Consider the following 20,551-nt stretch of genomic DNA (forward strand, 5'->3'; position numbering starts at 1 on the left):
TGACCAGGGATCTAACCCAGGCCCCCTGCATTGGGAGCGGAGTCTTAACCACCGGACCACCAGGGAAATCCCGCAGTATACTTAACCTTTAGTTCTTAAGGACTAAAAAAGTGTATACCAGTACCATCTGTGACATACTGTATCAAATAACATCTCTATAGTGTAGTTTGCAAGGTGAATGTTATAATCTTTTTTTACACATGAGGAAAAGGCTTCAGAAAGGCTCAGTGACTGATCCAGGGCTACACAGTTTATAAGTATCAAGTTGGAATTCCCATCCAAGGCTGTTGGTATCAAAGCCCATGCAATTGTAGGTAAACAGTAGAAGACATATGCAGCAATATTAGATTTTAAAACTTTCAAACATGGGGCCTAAGTACAGCTATTATTCATTCCAGCAGGTTGCACTGGGGAATATAAAAAATAGTTCTGAAACTTCTCTTTCAATGCTGTTCTCTAAAAAGACCTACAACTTCGGGGTAAGGTGGATGTGTGGTAGACTACATCTGACATTGTTTGGTCCTTGTCGTAACAAAAGGATCTTTTAATGAAATACTTGTATCAGGATTGGATGCAAGTTTGAATTTTTTTTCTTGTTTATTGATATCTCAAAGCACATGGCTATTAAGTAATTCTCAGACCAGTCCTATAAGGATAATATTGATAACACTATGGCACACTCTCAGAGGTGTCCCTCTCTTTCAGTCTTCTACCAAATGCAAAGTATGTCATTCACAGAGTCATGGTTTATAGACTCTTCGTGGTCATACATGACTATGAAACTCCCAGTGACTTCTGATCCTGGTTTGTCTACCTGCACAACCTTGGGAAAGTCACTTATATTTTTGAACCTCATTTCCTTCTCATGTAGGAACTACAGCCCTTCAAAAATTTCTTCTCTTTCAGGCATTTCTGGGACTCCCCAGGGGGAATCCTACTTGCTTGTGAATCATCCTGGACCACAGTTTACTTTTTATGCTCTTGTGGTGAATACTACTGTTGCTCTTCTCCAAGCTTCTGTCCCTGTTGCTGGTATTTTTCGCCACCCAGAGCCCATGTTCCACCCTAGGTCAAGGCTTGTCATAGTGAAATAGTCCGTGTGAATGGTTCCCCTAGAGCTGTAAAGTGCATAACCCGTTCATGTATGACAAAGCCCTAGTTAAGCCTAACCTAATAGTTTGCTAAACATGCCCAGACATGTCTAAATCTCCCACTAGGACAGTAGAAGTGATGAATGTTTTCTGCATATACAAATATAAGTTGTTGTTACTATTATAAATATTAATTTGTGACAATTCGGAATGAGCTTTATCAAGGAACATAGTTTCTCCTGGTTGAGGAGAAATTCTTGGTCATATGTGACTTAAGTGGGCTCTGTCACACGCCTTACATGGTAGGTTGGTAAAGGACCTTTCATTGCCCCTTAATGACCTTGTAGTCTGTGGTTATAGAATTATATGTGGATCTGCATGGTAACCCAAGAAGGGTGTGGACCTGAAAAGGTCATCTCTACAAAAACAGCAGTGCTGTTCCATTTTCAGTATTCTGACACTGAGAATGTTGAAGTTCAAAGACACAAATTAGAAGAGAGCAAAAGAATAAGAAAGCAGAGCAAAAAAATTTTTCTAGATTTTACATATATGTGTATAAACATACACACATATACAAAGATTAACCCTAGAGTCTGCTCTAAAGAACTAAAGTTATTGCTGCTTTTAAAAATAAGAACAAAAAAATGTGAAAACTTTAAAATTAAATTCCAACATTTTCAAACAAGTGCTGCCTGGGAGATCACGCAAAGCATCCAAAGCCTAAATTGAATGTATGTTGGCAAGAGCATCTTCACATCTCTCTAAATAACTAGCTAATACAGTCAGTATTTTGCACCTCATTGAGGCCTGGCACTTATTTGCAAAATGTTCCAGTCAATTGTCAACTAAAAAGAATGCAGAATTTCAATCCTTTTTTGGGGGAAAAGCAGGCAAAATTTTCTCTTCTCCCAAAGAATGTTGCATTGCAAAGACTGGAATTCTCCAGGGACTGCCAAGACTGCTGTCAGGTGTAATCGAGCCCTTCAGCATTTTTAGGATAAAGGCAGAATCAACAAGAAAACAAAAGATGAAGCCATTCAAAAAAGAGGTATAGATGCACCCATCTGTAAGCTGCTATAATTTGCTATAATTAAGCATTTTATCTATCCTATTGAAAAAAGTTTAATAGAAAGTCAAATACAAAGCACGTAAAATACTCTGTTTCTCTTTTCCTTATTCTTTTGCCAGGCCTCTATTTATCTGACCAGAATAAAAGTTCATCAGTCACTCAGCCTTTCATTTAATGGTTTATTTATTTAAGAGAAAGGCAAGTGATCACAAAAAAGTATTAGCTGCACAGCTTAGCAGTCAAGGAATATATCATCTAGCAGAGGGGAAGAGATAGTACTGACACTGTTGTGATACAGGATAGAGAAGAGGCACCATGAAAGAAGAGCAAGTGTCTGTAAGCGTCCAAAAGAAGGATACATGGGTGGAGGTTGGGGTCTCATTTTTTGAACCCACCTACATTACAGGCATTATTCTTAGTGTTTTACACATTAAACACTTTAACAATCCTATGTGGTAGGTATTATCTCCATCTTATAGATGAAGAAATTGAGACTTAGAGGTTCAAATCCATTTGGTTAGGTCCCCACAATAGATGATAGGGCTGATACTAGAATCCTCAGGTACCTCTGACTCTGATTTCTGACAGAAAGGCTTTAGGGGACACGTCACAGAGATAGGGGCATTCACAGGTTCTTGAGGATTTGGTAGATTTGAACAGTGGGAGAGGTGAGAAAAGCTTATTTCTTGAAGAAGAAATAGTATGGACCTAGGAGTTAAAGTTTGTTTGGAGCCCAGGGTAGGAGCAGAGTTTCTGTATGTATTGAGTTGGGACCCATAGCTAGTTTGTAAGTTGAAATCTTGGTAAAAGTGGGGAATCATTAAAAAAACAACACATGTAGGCTTTTAATTTTAACATAAAATGTACAGGCATGCATTTATTTGCCAGTCTTTTCCTGAAGAACCAAATCATTTTCTCGGAGTATGAGTCTGCTGATTGGAGACCCTGCCTATAACACCATTTTATGCCTGATTTGATATAAACCAGTTTGGCTTATTTAAAGTGGAGCAAAACTAGGAGACACCTGAGAGCAGTCTGAGTCTGATATTTTTCTATATTTTTATTATTTATTTTCTCAATCTGTTATAGCTGTATTGCCCATTTTTAATTGGACATCATTCTTTTGTTGGCTTGTTTTTTTTTTTAATCAAGCATATAACTCAGTTTTCATAGAAACTATTTTCTTTCTGTACTTATATTTTATCAGTTTTTGTGTTTAATTAAATCACATAATTGCAAAAACAAGTAAGACTGGCATAAATAGGTTTGGACAAGCATGTAGCTAATTGGTGGGAGAAGGGCACAGATGTACTGTATTACTTGCTAGCTCAAAGCGTTTAATCATCCATGTTTTACAGAGGCCATATTTTACACAGGGAGTGGAGAATATTGATCTGATGAGTCAATTAAATAGAAATATTTTAAGAGAACTACTGTTGCAATGGAAAAGTAGGAGATAACGTATACTGGGGTTGGATCCTCTAGGGCCTTGAATGCCAAGCTAAGTAGTTTAGTCATCATTGATTAGCCATTGTTGCCATCCCCACAATGTTGGGATTGTTGTGCTCAGAGCTGTGGCCAGGGAAGATTAAGTTAGATACTGCCTAGAGAGATTTGGTAGAGAAAACAGTGAGAAGAAATAGTACAATGGCAAGTGAAAGGAGAAAAGGGGATGGATGTGAAAGATTGTGGGTATAGGATAAGTAGGACATGACAGGGGATCAGATGTGAGTGTGATATTCAATGTGCCTGTCTCATTAAAGTGAGTAGTAAGTAGGAATTTGCTACCCTGACATGATATGGAACTCCAGGGACTTTACTAGTGCTTTTGACTTTTTGTTCCATTTAGCTTTAGTCATTGTGCAAACCATCCAAGTGGTTGCAGTGGTATCTATTGCAGCAACCCTCTGCCCATCACTGTGTGTACAACCTCTCCTGTATTTAGCATTTTTGTCTATTATTTTCTGGTTGTTACAGTATATACCCTATTCATTGCATTTGATACTAAGATGCACTTTTATTTATTTATTTGCATTTTTGCATCTCTAAAATCAGAATGCATCTTAAAATGTCAATGCATCTTGACATACATGATGACAAGTCAAAATTTAATCAGATGCCTATTTTTCCTTTCTTAGTATTTTTTCTTCAAAAAATAGCTGTGCTTTATAACCAATAGCATCTCACCTCCTCAACCAGGTTGCAAATTCCAGGGACAATTCTTTGGCTTCTTTCCTTCTACATTCTTTATGATGCCTCGCACAGTGCCAGGCATGGAGTAGGCCTTTAGTAAATACTTGTTAACTTATTGTTAACTTAGGTTAGAATCATGGTAGGTAGGTTCATAAATAAGGCATAGTATAAGAACTTAGAAACTGTAATATTCTGAACTTCAAGGAGACTTCCAAAATCTTTTAAGGAGACTGATAAAATATTCACAGAAATCACAGTGTGAGCAAGAATTAACTCGGTTGAATTAATTAAAAAAAAATTGTCTGTGTTGATTAGCTCTCATGATACCAAAGGAATTTTTGAAGGGGGCTATTTAATTTTCTTTCTGTTTGTATTCTTATGTATGAATATATCAATTATTGGACAAGAAAAAGTGAAGAGAGAAGGAAACATTCAGATAATAAAGCCATCTAGACTCTACAAGACAAAAATATTTTTAATGAAGTTGACTGTTTCCAAGGTTTGTCTTTTTTTTTTTTTTTTGAGAATCGGGTCCCAGATTTAATTAGTATGTTGCAGAGCAGTTTAAATTTATTTATTTATTTATTTCTGGCCATGTTGGGTCTTCGTTTCTGTGCGAGGGCTTTCTCTAGTTGTGGCGAGCGGGGGCCACTCCTCATCGCGGTGCGCGGGCCTCTCACTATCGCGGCCTCGCTTGTTGCGGAGCACAGGCTCCAGACGCGCAGGCTCAGTAGTTGTGGCTCACGGGCCCAGTTGCTCCGCGGCATGTGGGATCTTCCCGGACCAGGGCTCGAACCCGTGTCCCCTGCATTGGCAGGCAGATTCTCAACCACTGCGCCACCAGGGAAGCCTCCCAAGGTTTGTCTTAGTCCAAAAAGCCTGAAAGAAAAGGAGCCAGATGTCTGAGGATACATATGTAAAAGGCATAGTGACATTTAGGCAAAGGCAAGAGGCTGGTTAAGCTGTATTCTAAGGAAGATGGTCAAAATAAGCATGGCTTATCTAGTAATTTCTTCAGTTTTTCAATCAGAATATAGAAATTGCTTTTCTTAGAAAAATTACTGGGTGATGGAAATAGATTTTAAAATTCTCTGCTGATATAAATCATTAATGAAAATATAGTGAATAAGAATTTTGAGAGGAAAGATACTTGCATTATCTACCAATGTAAGGTGCAAAATAAGGATTTAGCACACTGTTTCCAGGTGGGAGTAAGGTTTTTGGAGCCTGAGGACAAAAAATAAGAGATTACAATGGGTGTGGCTTGACTCTTCCTCTGTTATGTCATAAAACCTATACCATACAGGAAAACCAAACCACATTTATAAAGTGTAACCTTCCTAGAAAAATCTATCCCTTGTAGGGAGTGAACACAAATTTCCCCATGAGTAGAGTCTATGCCAGCCCTGTCAGGAAAATGATAGTAGAAATAAAACCATAAGAAGAAAATCTTTAATAAGAAAATGTTTAGTGACACCATAGTATGGTATTGATTTAATAATAACGAAAAAAGAAGAAACGCTTTTTATTATTTATCCTGACAACTTCACTTTGAATTGACTTTTCTAGGGTGGTCAAAGATTAAATAATGCTAAGAAATCAAAACATTGTCAATTCTTGATTATTGGTATGAAGAGATGGTTTGTTGGCATGTAATTAATAACACATTTTGACTTCCATGATAGGAAGGTTTCCCAAACTTTTCTGCACATTGGAATTACCTGGGGATCTTTAAAAAATACTGTGTTTGGCTCCCACCCCCAGACATTCTGATTTCATGGGCACAGGGTATGACCTGAGCATCAGGTTTTTAAAAAACTTTCTGGACCATTCTAATGTGCAACAAAGTTTAGGAATCACCGCATTGCCAATGAAAACATGTATTGCCTACTTTTTGTTTTGTTGACATAAGAACTCCCACTATTCACTATGTAGACTGAGAAACCTTTTGATATCAAAACACATGCCCTTTGCAGAAAGGGTAGTTTGTAGAGAGGGGCGCTTTTGCCTGAGAGGGTGATAAGGCATGGACTAAAGGAGAATATTCTGAGCATGGAAGATTATGGGAAAGAGTTAAAGGGTCTTGATACCTAATGAAGAAAAGGGATATTTCTCCCTTTCCCGAGTTTGGACTTTCATGAAGCCTTGTTAATTTGCTTAACCATCTATAAAATATATATCCATATTCAAATGTCAGTTCAAAATATATTAAAAGGTAAGTTTTGATGTTTCACTATTCTGAATTTATTTAAGCCTTGGGGGAATAATCAGAGGTCTATTTCCTGAAAGGGAAAAACACTGCAGATTGTTGATCATTGAAATCACTACTCTAGGTAGATACATATTGTATCTTTGTTGTCTTTAATTTCGATGATTCCCTGAACTAAAACTTGTTGTAATACTACCCTTCCTTATGGCCCTGACTATTCTTTGGCTAGTTCTGTGACAGAAAGAGCAAGACAGTAATTTCAAGATGTATTTCCTCCATGACTCTGCTTTTGTGACTTTATCGATCCCAACATTATCTGAACTCTTTCCCTCCTTGGTTTTGGGATATCAGATGAGAGGGAGTTATTTTACTATCTCTTGAAGAATAACATCGATGAACTATTTTCGTCCAATGCAGCATAAATTGCTTTTATCCACAGTGGATTCCACCCAAAGAAGGCAGACTCTGATTACTGGTTATTAAGCTTTTTTTTTCCTGCCATATGTCTGAATGGAAACGTGGCAGATTTTCCTTTGGTTTTCAACAAAGTGTTTTCTCAAACCGCAATGAAACGAGTTGATTGAAATGCCATAATAACAGTGGTGGTAGTAGATTGTTGCTACTTCTTGATAAAACAGAGAAACGGGGCTATTTGAAATCAGGGTAACTTTTGGGTGAAAGGATAAGACCTTGAAACCAAAGATCAAATTTGCTGTTAGTCTAATCCTAGCTAATAAATGAGCAGTGTTTGCTTGATTGGAATCTCTTCAGACAGGATATTAGTTTCCTATCTCCTGAGACATACAAGAAACACATCAAAATGAAGAAGAAATGGCAGGGCAGCACTTGGGTTAGGTGATGTTTGTGTTGGCTGTACTTATGCAGGAGGAAAATGTCTTCTCTTCCCTGTTCAGTAGCATTCCCAATTCATTTGGGGTGATATTTAATGGGGCTGGGCATCAGCCCAGGAATGCGTACAGGAGAATGCATTAGCCACAATTAGTCTTAATGCTCTCTTCACTCGTTCTGTTCAAGAGACTGATGTATTCTGAAGATCACCTTGCTAGGAGTGCTGATCACAATGGTCTCATTAGACTTCCTGAGGCACTGAAGTGGACACTTTTGATAGTGATGTGATGTAATTGTTTTATTCTCAAGTCTGAAGCTAAAAGAGTTTATCTAAAATTAATGAGAGACTTTTTGGGGCTTCTCTAGTGGCTCATTGGTTGAGAATCCGCCTGCCAATGCAGGGGACACGGGTTTGACCCCTGGTCCAGGAAGATCCCACATGCCGAGGAGCAACTAAGCCTGTGCGCCACAACTACTGAGCGTGCGCTCTAGAGCCCGCGAGCCACAACTACTGAGCCGGCTGCAACTACTGAAGCCCTCGCGCCTGGAGCCTGTGCTCCACAGCAAGAGAAGCCACTGCAATGAGAAGCCTGCGCGCACTGCAATGACAAGTAGCCCCTGCTTGCCGCAGCTAGAGAAAGCCCATCATGCACAGCAACGAAGATACAACACAGCCAAAAATAAATAAATAACATAAATACATTTTTTAAAAATAAAATAAAATTAATGAGGGATAAGATAATATGTAAAATCAAAGTCCTAGAGTCTTGGGCATCATGCAAACTGAGACTAAAATCATAATATGTTATTTGACTAAGTGCCTGAAATTGTGGACAAGGGGCATTTTTTTTTACCTCAATAAATTGGATTAACTCTGTATATTCCTTTTTGTTTTTGTTTTTTCCCCAAACATTTATTGGCCACTTATATTTGTCTTTTTTTGATTGTGGTTAAATATACTTCACATAAAATTTACCACTTTAACCATTTTCTTTAAAAAAATTTATTTATTTATTTATTTATTTTTGGCTGTGCTGCCTGGCTTGTGGGATTTTAGTTCCCCGACCAGCAATTGAACCTGGGCCCTCAACAGTGAGAGTGCAGAGTCCTAACCACTGGACACCAGGCAGTTCCCCACTCTAACGATTTTAAGTGTTCAGTTCTGTGGTGTTAAGTACCTCCCATTATTGTACAACCATCACCACTGTACATCTCCAGAACACTTTCATCATCCCAAACTGAAACTCTGTGCCCATTAGGTAAGAACTTCCCATTCTCTCTCTCCCCTCAACTCTGGAAACCACTATTCTAATATCTGTCTCTATGAATATGACTATTCAAGGTACCCCATATAAGTGGAATCATATGATACTTGTCCTTTTGCATTATAAATTCTTTTTAAGCATCTGGTTTCATAAAGTCATATGGTCATCACCATTTAGACCAGGAAGAGATCAGTTATGCCAATCTACTTACATGGATAAGGGAGGCTGGTTACTAGAAAGTTAGCTAATTTGCTCTGCTGACTTCTGGTCCACAACATTTTATCCAGTTTAAGATATTCCATTAAAACACTATTTGTACCTATATTCACTTTCATGACATTTGTGCTGAGAAAGTCTTCAACATCTTTTGCCCACCATCTCTCTACTGGTTCTATCTTATGCTCTCTCTAAATAAATTAACATTAACTATAATGATGTTGAAGATAGCTAATATTTATTGTGTGCTTACCATTTGACAAGCATAATGATAAGTGTTATATAGGTATTGATCTCACTTACTCTACACAACATTTTATAAGGTAGGTACTCCAGCTGTCCCCATTTACAGATGAAAAAACTGAAGCATGAAAGGTGAGGTTGCCTCCACTATGTTGTATAGCTAGTAAGTGGTAGAGCCAGGCCACTGAATAACAAAATTTACCTGGTTGATATTTAATAAATAAGAATCATTTGTTAAAATGAACTAGAATTGCACAGTCTGTTAAACTTAAGGAAACCTTATATGAAATTTCTGTTTTTTACCTTTGTCACTTATTTTATTTTCATTGATAATTCAGTTCCTTAATATGTAAAATGATTACCCATTTAGCATAATCAAAGATAATGTTAAATAGGATAAATAAGATAGTTTGCAGTAACATTCTCATGTATAAAATACCTTTAAAAATAACTATGTTTATTCGTGTCCTGCCCCTAGGTTCTTCAGAACCATTTTGGGTTTTTTTTGTTTTTTTTTAGATTCCATATATATGTGTTAGCATACAGTGTTTGTTTTTCTCTTTCTGACTTGCTTCACTCTGTATGACAGACTCTAGGTCCATCCACCTCACTACAAATAACTCAATTTCTTTTCTTTTCATGGCTGAGTGATATTCCATTGTATATATGTGCCGCATCTTCTTTATCCATTCACCTGTTGATGGACACTTAGGTTGCTTCCATGTCCTGGCTATTGTAAATAGAGCTGTGGGGAGTGGGAAGGGTAAGCTGGGACGAAGTGAGACAGTGGCATGGACATATATACACTACCAAATGTAAAATAGATAGCTAGTAGGAAGCAGCCACATAGCACAGGGAGATCAGCTCGGTGCTTTGTGACCACCTAGAGGGGTGGGATAGGGAGGGTGGGAGGGAGACGCAAGAGGGAGGAGATAAGGGGATATATGTATATGTATAGCTGATTCACTTTGATATAAAGCAGAAACTAACACACCATTGTAAGGCAATTATACTCCAATAAAGATGTTAAAAAAAAAATCCTCCTTAAAAAAAGAAAAACAAAAAACTATGTTTGATTCCCATCTGCATTTATGTATCTGTAAGTATTATTACACATGTATGTTAGGCATTAAAGAAATTAGTGACAATAATACCTGTGAGAGATGTATAGCACCAAGTTAATCACCAATCTGGGTAAAGCATTACTCTGATGATGCTTTTAAACTACAAGAATTTAAAGTTTTGCATTCTAAGTCCACATTCTCAGACAAATCTGCAGCACCTATCAGTCTATGATTTTTTGAATTTAATTTTTATTTTATATTGGAGTATAGTTGATTTACAATGTTGTGTTTGTTTCAGGTGTACAGCAAAGTGATTCGGTTATACATATACATGTATCCATCCTTTTTAGATTCTTTTCCCATATAGTTTATTACAGAATATTGAATAGAGTTCCCTGTGCTATACAGTAGGTCCTTGTGTATTATCTATTTTATATATAATAGTGTGTATATGTTAATCCCAAACTCCTAATTTATCCCTCCCCCCCACCACCTTTCCCCTTTGGTAACTGTAAGTTTGTTTTCAAAGTCTGTGAGTCTGTTTCTGTTTTGTAAATAAGTTCATTTGTACCATTTTTTTTTAGATTCCACATATAAGTGATATCATATTTGTCTTTGTCTGACTTACTTCACTTAGTATGATAATCTCTAGGTCCATCCATGTTGCTGCAAATAGCATTATTGCATTCTTTTTTATGGCTGAGTAATATTCCATTGTCTATATGTACCACATCTTCTTTATCCACTCCTCTGTTGATGGACATTTAGGTTGCTTCCATGCCTTGGCTATTGTAAATAGTGCTACAGTGAACATTGGGGTGCATACATCTTTTCGAATTACGGTTTTCTCCGGATATGTGCCAAGGAGTGGGATTGCTGGATCATATGGTAGTTGTATTTTTAGTTTTTTTAAGGAACCTCCATGATTTTCTGTCTACTTTATTTTGGTTCTGCTCCTGATTTGCTCTCAGTAGAAGCCAAGTCTGCGTTCTGTGTCTCAGTCTTATGGTTCTCTCAGTCTCATCCTACAGTCCTAATTGGATGGGTCAGTGGAATGCCTGGCTAGTCAGGAGAGTGTAGCTGAACAATTCTCAGCCACGAGGTTGGCAGAAGAGGTCATGGGTTATTTAGTGATTGACAATATCTCTCTCATACAGAGTCAAATCTTCCACATCAGTGTGATCAGTAATTAGAATTCCATTAGTCACTTCCTCTCTGGTAGCTCAACTCCATACACAGCATCTCCAAATGCTCATCGTAGATGCATCCTTTGTAACAGGCAGTTGGAGTGGATCCTGCTGCAGACAACAAATGATATGTGAATTTGGATGAAGTCTTTTAACTCCTAATATTGGGCAGTGTTTTTTCCTTACTCTGACATTTGCATTAGGACTGGATCAGTCCTGGGCCAGAGGGGAGACATGATGTTCATGCCTGGTTCTCCAGAAATTAGCCTAATGCCTGAAACAGTTCATCATTGGACAGAACTTTTAGATTCTCAATTTCTATGCTTACTTTCATCCTATAGTAATAGGTGGTTATGTCACAGGGCTCTACTCCCATGCATGCCTCCATCTCCTACTTCACAATTTCTTTCTTTAAAATATTGTTGCCGGATGATTATATCCCCCACTTAGTCATCATAATTTTTCTATAATGTATATATTGTTTGTAATGTGTCATTTTCCTTTATATTGTTACATTGTAAACATGCTGTGTTAAAATATGTTAAATTGGTTTAAACAAGTTTCCTTTTTAGGTGCCTTTAATTTAGCTCAGATTGGTCTAAATCCACGAAGAACCATATATTAAACACTCTTGAATAGCTTCTATGAAAAGAAACTTAATTTATGATGTTTAGTATTATACATTATACAGTTTCTTTATTTTTCACTCAGTTCATCATGCTGTGAAAATTCATGAATATTTAACTATTAAATGAAATGCAAAATTTTCATTATCATTTTATTGAAAACTTGACATCTTAAAATAACGTACATACCATTAGTATTCTAATGCATTGTCACCTTATTGAAAAATGCTGCTAAAAAACAATACAGCCATTCAGAAAAAAAAAATTTTTGTCCGCCCAAGGCTATTAACTATAGTTCTACACATACATTAGTGACAAATAAGTGAAGCAGCCAGTGCTCACAAAAGATGTCACTAAAATGCTAGGAAACAACTGTAACCATAGAAACGATCTCACACTGCAATCTGAACATCTTTTGTCAGTGTGTGACTAGAAATGAGATGCTTAAAATCATTAGACTATCAAAAAACCTGAACATCTCTTCATTGAAATTTACATATTTAAATATTTTGAAACCTGCAAAAACTTCAACATGATACTTCTATAAAATATTGTTTCAGCTCCTAACCCTCAACTATCAGTTTAGCTATAACAACAAAAATTATACATGAAGACTTACAATTTTTCCCCCCTGTATCTTTAGGCTACATGTATTGTCTAAGGAGCCTAAACAGACACCCTGGAGAACAGAGGTTAGCTCCAAGGGCTGTCTACCTTCCTGCTCTAAATCTTCACAGTGGTGCCATTCTTCACCTTTCCTTTCTCTTTTGAACAATCACTGGCTTAAATTGTACCTGTTCCAGCAAGACAGGTTTGTAGGTTTCATAAGCCTTCATGACAGTAAGTACAAAATTGTCTTAGATAATGAGATATTTAAATAAAAGATTTGACAAACCAGTGTAGGAGAGCGTGAGTTTGGATAAATGTAGAACAGCCTTTGCAACCTTGGATATGGAACTGACTTTTTTACCTTGTCTTCATTTTCTCAGAAACTCCTGAAAGGTCTGGTGATTTAGCTGAATGCTCTGCATTTAAGGGGCAGTAGAAGCTATTTTCCTTGAAACCTCCATTTGAAACTGAAGGTTAAGAAGCTCCTTGAACAGCCGAGAGTATTGAGACTTTACTGTTTCTAAATCACTCTCCCTACCCGCTTTCAGTCGTCATCCTCACAACATTTATGAAGGCCCCACAATGTGCTAGGCACTGTTCTAGGCACTTGGGACACATCAGTGAACAAAGTAATGTTCACTGCCTTGCGGAGCTTACATTTTAGCAGGAGGAGACAGGAAACAATGAACAGAACAAATAAATATGATGTCTATAATATGGTATTTTTTTCAGCACCTATCATGTGCCAGGCATTGTTCTAAGCCTTTGAGATCCAGCACTGGGCAAGATAGGCATGGCCCCTGCTCTCCTGGAGCTTTCGTTATGGAGGAATCCAAAGGAAGTATTGAGTAAATACATGAATGCATAGATAGGGTGCTTAATCTTTGAGGCTTTAGCCCTGGGATCATCAAGGGGCCTCTCCAGCCATCCATGTTACAGGCAGTTAATAGGAGATAAATAAGGAAGTGTCTTGGAATAATTCTCAGTGGTTGACCGGGTATCTAAAATATAGTATTCAGTTGTCTGTACATTTCATCTCATCATACTTATTTTTCCTGATTTGCAAATGCTCTTTTCCATAGAAAATGAAAACCTTATTCTTCATGAATAATTTCTATTCTCCCACTGCCAAATAACAATAGTCTTTTTTCTATAAATCTGTATAAGTCAAGCTTACCAGAGATTTAATAATAAATATATAATATGTTAAATATATATTGGCATGCATATATATCAGTACACACAGAGTTATTTTGAATACTTAATATGTGCTCAGCATCATGCCAAAAATGTCATCCACATTCTCACACTTAAGCCTTAAAAGAGTTTGTTGAGGTGGACATTGTGATCTTCAATTTCCAGGGGAGAAAAACTGAGGATTAGGATAGTACTGTTATCCCTCAGGTTCCAGGACTCCCCACAGATACCAAAATCCATGGATGCTCAAGCCCTTTCTATAAAATATGTAGGACTGTGAGCTTCAACCAACTGCGGCAGATGTAGAACCCTTGGATATGGAGGGTTGACCATATAGTAACAGGTCAAAGGGTACATAGCTAGTGACTGGTATTGTTGGACTTGGACATGAACCTGTCAGACTTTGAAGTCTATGCATGTAACCATCATTTTTGAGTCAGGGAGAGAGATTGAGGGACATGGCCTGCTCTTTGTCATAACGGTCCTAGAGCTTCTACTACCTTCCCGAGAGTGGCTCCTTTCTACACACTGCATTCCAGGGGTCAGATCAAAGAACAAGAGTTTCTCCTAATTGCTTGATAATGACCTTCTATACACAAATGTTTAGAAATCTTAAAGTTGTAAAGGACCATGAGGATATCTCAATCCTTCATTTTATTGATAAGCAGATGGAGATTTTGAGTTGACTTGAATTGCCTGATGACCTCACTAGCTAGTTAGCAGCAGAGCCTGGTCTGAATTCAGGAATTCTGTCTCCCACACATGTCTGTTGCGTGTATGTGTGTGCACAAATATGCAGATAACCAGTACAAACGCTCACACAGGATATGTGCTCTCTTTGTATATTGAGAGTTCTCAGTGTGCTTAAATTTAATTTCCAGTTTAAATTTTACTTCTGGAATAACAACCTTGTTTTTCATCTGTTTTATTTAAACTGCCACCAGTAATGTCACAAGCAACCTTGATTCACAGGAGGGCACTGGAGGCGGAACTAGAGAAAAGACTTTCAGTCTCACTCATCAAGCCTCTATCTCTCCCCAACCTTTCAGTCCCTCCCACAGAGCCTGTATTGCTGTTACACTCTGCACCATTCCAAACCCCTATGTTGAGAAACAGGGCCGTGCAGATTCACCTGATAGTATGAATTCATTCGTGTTTTATAATCTATATATTGTACAAGTATATGCACATACATACGTATATTCCGTACGTGCATATATAATATATACGTCCAGTAAGAAGGCCCAAACATGCAATCTCCTCCTTCCTTAAAATATAAATGTGGTACTAAATAGTTACTATACCTTTTGAGATAATAAAGACAATGCTACTGAGTTTTTAAAAGATCCTTAATGATAAATGAACAAATTAATAAAAATTAAATAAAAAGGGCAGAGCAGCTTACTCTTTGCCATGCTAAGAGTGGGCTTCGATTGTATCCGTCAGTCACCAGAATGATATTGAATCTAAATTGTAAGTGGTTTCTGTCCACATGCAATCTAATATTCAGCTGTTTGCTTTTCTTCCAGTACTCTGCGGCCCACCCATCTCTAACCCGAGGGCAGGAAGCACTATTAATCATTCTTTTGCTCTTCATTGAACTGGATTCTTCTCAGAGCCTCTGGCCCCCCAGGGCATGGGGGAACCTGCTTAGGCAGACCACCTAGGATTCCACAGAACAGTGGTCAGTCTGAATGCAGGTGATTGGTCTCCTGCTCAGGTTTCTGTTAAGACCCATTAACTCAGCCTTGATGGGCACTTCAGAGAATTAACTCCTTCCTTCCCAAGCCTTTCCAGGCTCTAAAGTCTTTGAATGTTCCAGGAGAATTATTGCTACTGAGTCCTGGGCACCAGCAGTTCTGGTTCTGATGAGAGAACACCACCCCAGAAAAACTACAGGGTAGGATCCAAATCAGGGCCAAGAAATCCCAGCAGGTACCTCTTAGAAAACTGAGAAGTGCTCTGTATTATGGAATTGAAGATATAGCTTTTTTTTAGGGGCTTTGGGAAGACTCCTCTGATATCTCAATATCTCCCTCCATTAGTTTTCCAATGATTGAAAATTTAACATTACAGCTTTATTCCTTTTTATGTAAGATTTTGTCTCCTGTAAAAATGTAAATACCCTTGGGAGAGTCAGCATATCAAGTCTTATGAATGAAGTAAACCTTTGAATGAGAGAGCTGACCAGATTCCTTCTAAGTACAGGCTTTGAAAGAAGCTGGGGAAAATGCTGAGAAGCTGGGATGGAGTAAGGGCAGGTGGAGGTGCCAACAACAGGAGAGAAGGAAGAAAGAAGGGAGGCTGGATTTGCTGAAAGCACTTAGTAAAGGCTAGGAGAATTTAAGGATTTTAGGAGAAAGAGCAGAGAGTGAGAGAGTAAGAGAGCAAGCACCTGTGAAAAGGGGAGGAGAGGAGGGGAAGGAAGGAAAGGGAAGCAATGAATTTATCCATAGTTGTGGAGTAACTGAGGGCTTGAAAAGGAACCTGTATATATCCTGCTGTGTCACATGAAGCCATGTCCCTTTTGGCCTTCAGGTTTGCTTTTCCATAGTAACTACTGAAACAGTATTGTGAGATATACCAGGAGCTATCTCTTAATTTGTGGTTCTAGTGTAGCCCATAGAAACTGTTTCAAAAACTCTGGGGACGAAAGTCTTTTATTTTTCTTCAGTAAGACCTGCATTTCTCTTTTGTGTCTACTCCTGGAAATTTACACAGCCTAATTGAGTTGTAGGTCTGAATTCTGTATCCAATGAGGATAAATCTGGGGATTGGTTCCTGTGATGCTATATACATAGTGTGGTTATCAACAAGTCCCACACAGACTATAGTAGTACTGATACCTACTGGCTAAGTAAGTCCTTTCATCAGCCCCCATGGTCCTTAAGGGGAGGATGGTCATCTTGAAGAGAGGATGGAGGGAAGATGGAGGGAAAATGGCTAAGCTTAGAATGCCCAGGATTATCTTGGATCATCCCAGAGTCATTGCTCTTAGAGCTTAGCTCTTTCAGTCACATACACAGATGTCCCCCAAGGCACCCACAACCCCAGGCACACTGCATCAGAGACGGTCTAGTCAACCCCTCCTGCCAAGGGCCTGATATACCTGTCTGTCCATTATGTGGATCTGTCCTCCAGTTGTTGGGTAATTCTTCCTTCTCAATTCTTGAAACCCCACAAGTCTCCTTACCTCCCTTTCTTTTATGATAAGGCTAACCATCCAGTTTCCCAGGAGGGGTTCCAGTCCTAACCACTTTCATCATTTCTGAAGGTGGGGGGTGGGTGGAGCTAAATTTTGTGGCTCAGAGGTGAATTATCCTCATAAGGATCATCGAAGAGTCTTTTCAGCATCTCTTCTCACTACAGCTTAGGTTAAAAGTACAAATTCCAGTGGACTGTCCTTCTACTTTAGGTACCTCCGTGGGTAATTCTGTTAGTACAACCTTAAAATCCCTCTGGTGGCACTTGAGTAGACATCAAATTTGAAGTGCTTCTGTGAGCCAGGGCTTCTCAATTTTAGTGGCTCTTTATAAGAATGGTTGATAGCTTTTTTTCAGTTGGGAGAGATTTGAAGATTTTCCTATCTAGGGCTAGCAAATAGACTTCAGAGTGATGCTAATTTCCTCCCCCATGTCATACATTACTAATCAATCATAGAACTCTTTCCTGATGAACCCCTATTCAACCTTGAAATCCTTCCCGATGTAACACTCCAGAAAGACACTCCCAATTGATCAGAGTTGATAAACAAGTTGAAGCCTATTTGCCATCCAGATCTAGGCTGATCTCCTTTCTATATGAGAGAGAGGCAGAGACAGAGGCAGAGAGACTGAGAGAGAGGAAGGGAAGGGAGGGAGGGAGGAAGGAAGGAAAGAAGAGTAAGTGCCTTGCCAAAGTCATATAAGCTTTTTCAGTATCACTGAGGGTACAATTTGTGTTATGCCAGCCTTTAACATTTTCATTATTTAATGTTAATAGTTTTTGCTCCACAGAAGCTTGTATTGTAGAATAAATTCTCCTTAGAAACAGTCCTGTGAGATAAGTTGCATAATTGTACAATATAAAGGATCTGAACCCCATCAGAATGAGGGTTTTCGCAGATGTTTAGTTTCCAAACAACCTCTGTGTCACTGAGAGCAGAGCTAATAATCCCACAGGCTCACTTATAAGCTGAGAAGTGATGGTGTGATTAGGTTGCAGTTCTTTAATATTTGTGAATGCCTGAATGCCAAATGGACTCAACTTTAAACTTTCTGCTGTCACTCTCAACAGAGAGGCTGAAAACAGGTCAAGTGTGTGGGCTCATCCTTCAGTTATTTTGGAATTAATGGTCCACTTAGGCTGGGTCTGCATAATGCTACATCAGCTCACTGAAAGATGAAAAATTAGGTCAATCACCTAGCTATTTTGATGCCCAATGAAAAGTCATCAGTGTGTCCATTGTGAGTGTTAAGCATAAACCATGGAAATCCATGATTTGTGTTATGTATAGACAACAAATATCATCAAGATCTCTGATCCAATAATAATACATTATATTTAATGAGTACCTTTTAAATACTGGGCTCAATGCTAAGCACTAGCACTTTAAATATATTATCTTATTTAAACTTCACAATGCTATGAGGCAAATACCATTTTCTTTGTTTCAGAAATGAGGAATGAGAAGCACATTTATCTTTTTTATTTAAAATATGGATTATATATTTAATAAAAAATTCTTTTATACTGTGGATAATTGTAAGCCTAAGGAGTTTCTATTAGAAGATTGATCAAATAATAGGGTCTTAGCACTTACTGCCATTGCTTTGGTGTCTAAAATTCTTCACAGTAAAGAGAGAATTTATAAAAGCAGCCTGGAGATCTGGAATGCCAAGGTCATTCAGGAGAATTGAGACCTTGGTGGGATTAGGACTCCTTATCTTGAGTCTTCCATTTATTGACACCCCATATGGTTTGAAGCCACAGTGACAGATTTAGACCGTTTGCATTCATCCAGCTCCCACTTAGAGGAGCTATGTCATACTGGTGCCACGGAAGAATACAGAGAGGGACAGTCTTGCCAAGATCATCCGTAAAAAGGTACTTACTGCCAACCCTTCAACATTTTTTTTTATACACATGAAATGACTAAAGTAAACAAGGAGGGAAGGCTTGCAGGGAAACAAGTCAAAAGCTGTCAATAAGTAATTTAAGAAGAGGATCATGTAAAGGAAATATGAAAGTACTATCACTTTGCTTTCGTGATGATAGAGGAGGTAGTATGTCAATTGTGGGTGTGCATTTGAGTCTCAAATCATTTTAACATCTGTAGAGAAACTCCCTCATTTACCCCAACCAGTTGCCTCCTTGAGTAAGTAATAAGTTCTGACAGTTGAGGCTCCCTCCAAAGTTTGGATCTCAGATAATAGCTGAGCACCTCTCTCTCTTTTCCCAATTGTATACTTTGGACATAGATAGATCTACATGCCAAGTCTCTTTCTTGGTCAGGACATGGGGACAGTGCTGTGAGTAGAGACTTGTCTTAGCATGTAAGGCTTATATGAGATGGTATATGCTTTGGACAGGGGCATGAGGATGGTGGTAAGTGTGTGTGCCTGTGTGGAAAAATTCTCAAGGCCAGAAGGTGCAACTGAAGAAAGAATAGGCATGCAGCCTAGGAAAGGGAAATATCACAGGGAATATAAACTAGGCAAGACCCTTATGACATTGAGTTTGATTCCTAAGAAATATTTGGTCAAGAGAATTGTTTGGCCAGGGTAAACAATGTTTGGCCCGGTGAAATAGACAAAAAGTCTTCTTTTCCTTTCCAGATCAAATTCAACTCCCTAGCAGTCTGAGAGATGCATAAGATACTGCCCGCAGTATGTTCGTTCAGAGTTTTGGAAAATCTTGGCTTCCAGTTGCCTAGCATGGAAAAGCCAGGGATCAAAATATATCAGCATGATAAAAAAATGATGTATGCAAACATGGATGTTTAAAACTCAGGTGCAAATTATTATATTGATGCAGATTAACCATCCTGAAAGTTAGAGAGTGCTGCTGACAGCAGTCTATGCAAAGAATTGCATACCTCAGTGGCCGGTTGGTCTCAAGTGCGATTGTGATTCATTTGCCAAGAGATTTAGCCCTTGGCTAATGGAAAGGAACAGACAAGGAAGTACAAGTAATTTATCAAATAAAAATGCTTCCAGTGTTTTTCACTTAAAAAGTAGCTCAGTGATCTATAAATGGACTGAACTTGGCTGGGTTTAACTTTGCCAAATATTGTCATCATCTTTGACTCACTGGTGCTGTACGAAGCTACAGTTTTTCCATCATGGGGACATGTTCTTTTGGTGAAGATAAATGCTCTTTTTTGGTACTTTTCACTCAGCTCCTAGCCTTTCTTTCTACTCACTATTTTTCTAAGCATGAAGTTCAGCCACTGGAGATTTCACTGATAGCTAAGTGCAATCATAGCCTTTGGAGGATGGAAATAATTAAACTAGATTATATTCATATTTCATATCTTTTTATAACTTCATATACTTTAATACACCCACAGCGACAGGTAAAAGTGAGTCAAGATTTCCATAAAGAGACATTTCACCTTGTGTCTAATTGAAAATGCAAAATAAGAAGTGAGTTTTAAAGATGAAACCACAGTGGAATGAAGACTCTGGCATATGAATGAGTTTGCTCCTCAGAAAAATTCATAAATGAACCTATTGTTTAATATTATAAAATC

At 38.2% G+C, this 20,551-nt stretch overlaps 1 long non-coding RNA gene across 1 annotated transcript; it reads left to right on the forward strand.

The window, feature by feature from the left end:
• The first annotated feature begins 616 nt into the window (after positions 1-616).
• Positions 617-16,263, forward strand: LOC309626556. Its single transcript, XR_014243273.1, has 2 exons — positions 617-4,852; positions 5,212-16,263. It is a non-coding gene; the product is annotated as an uncharacterized lncRNA (long non-coding RNA).
• The last annotated feature ends 4,288 nt before the right edge of the window (positions 16,264-20,551 follow it).

This window comes from Balaenoptera borealis (genome assembly GCF_965194805.1).
Source record: "Balaenoptera borealis genome assembly, chromosome: 3".
Taxonomy (NCBI): Eukaryota; Metazoa; Chordata; class Mammalia; order Artiodactyla; family Balaenopteridae; genus Balaenoptera; species Balaenoptera borealis.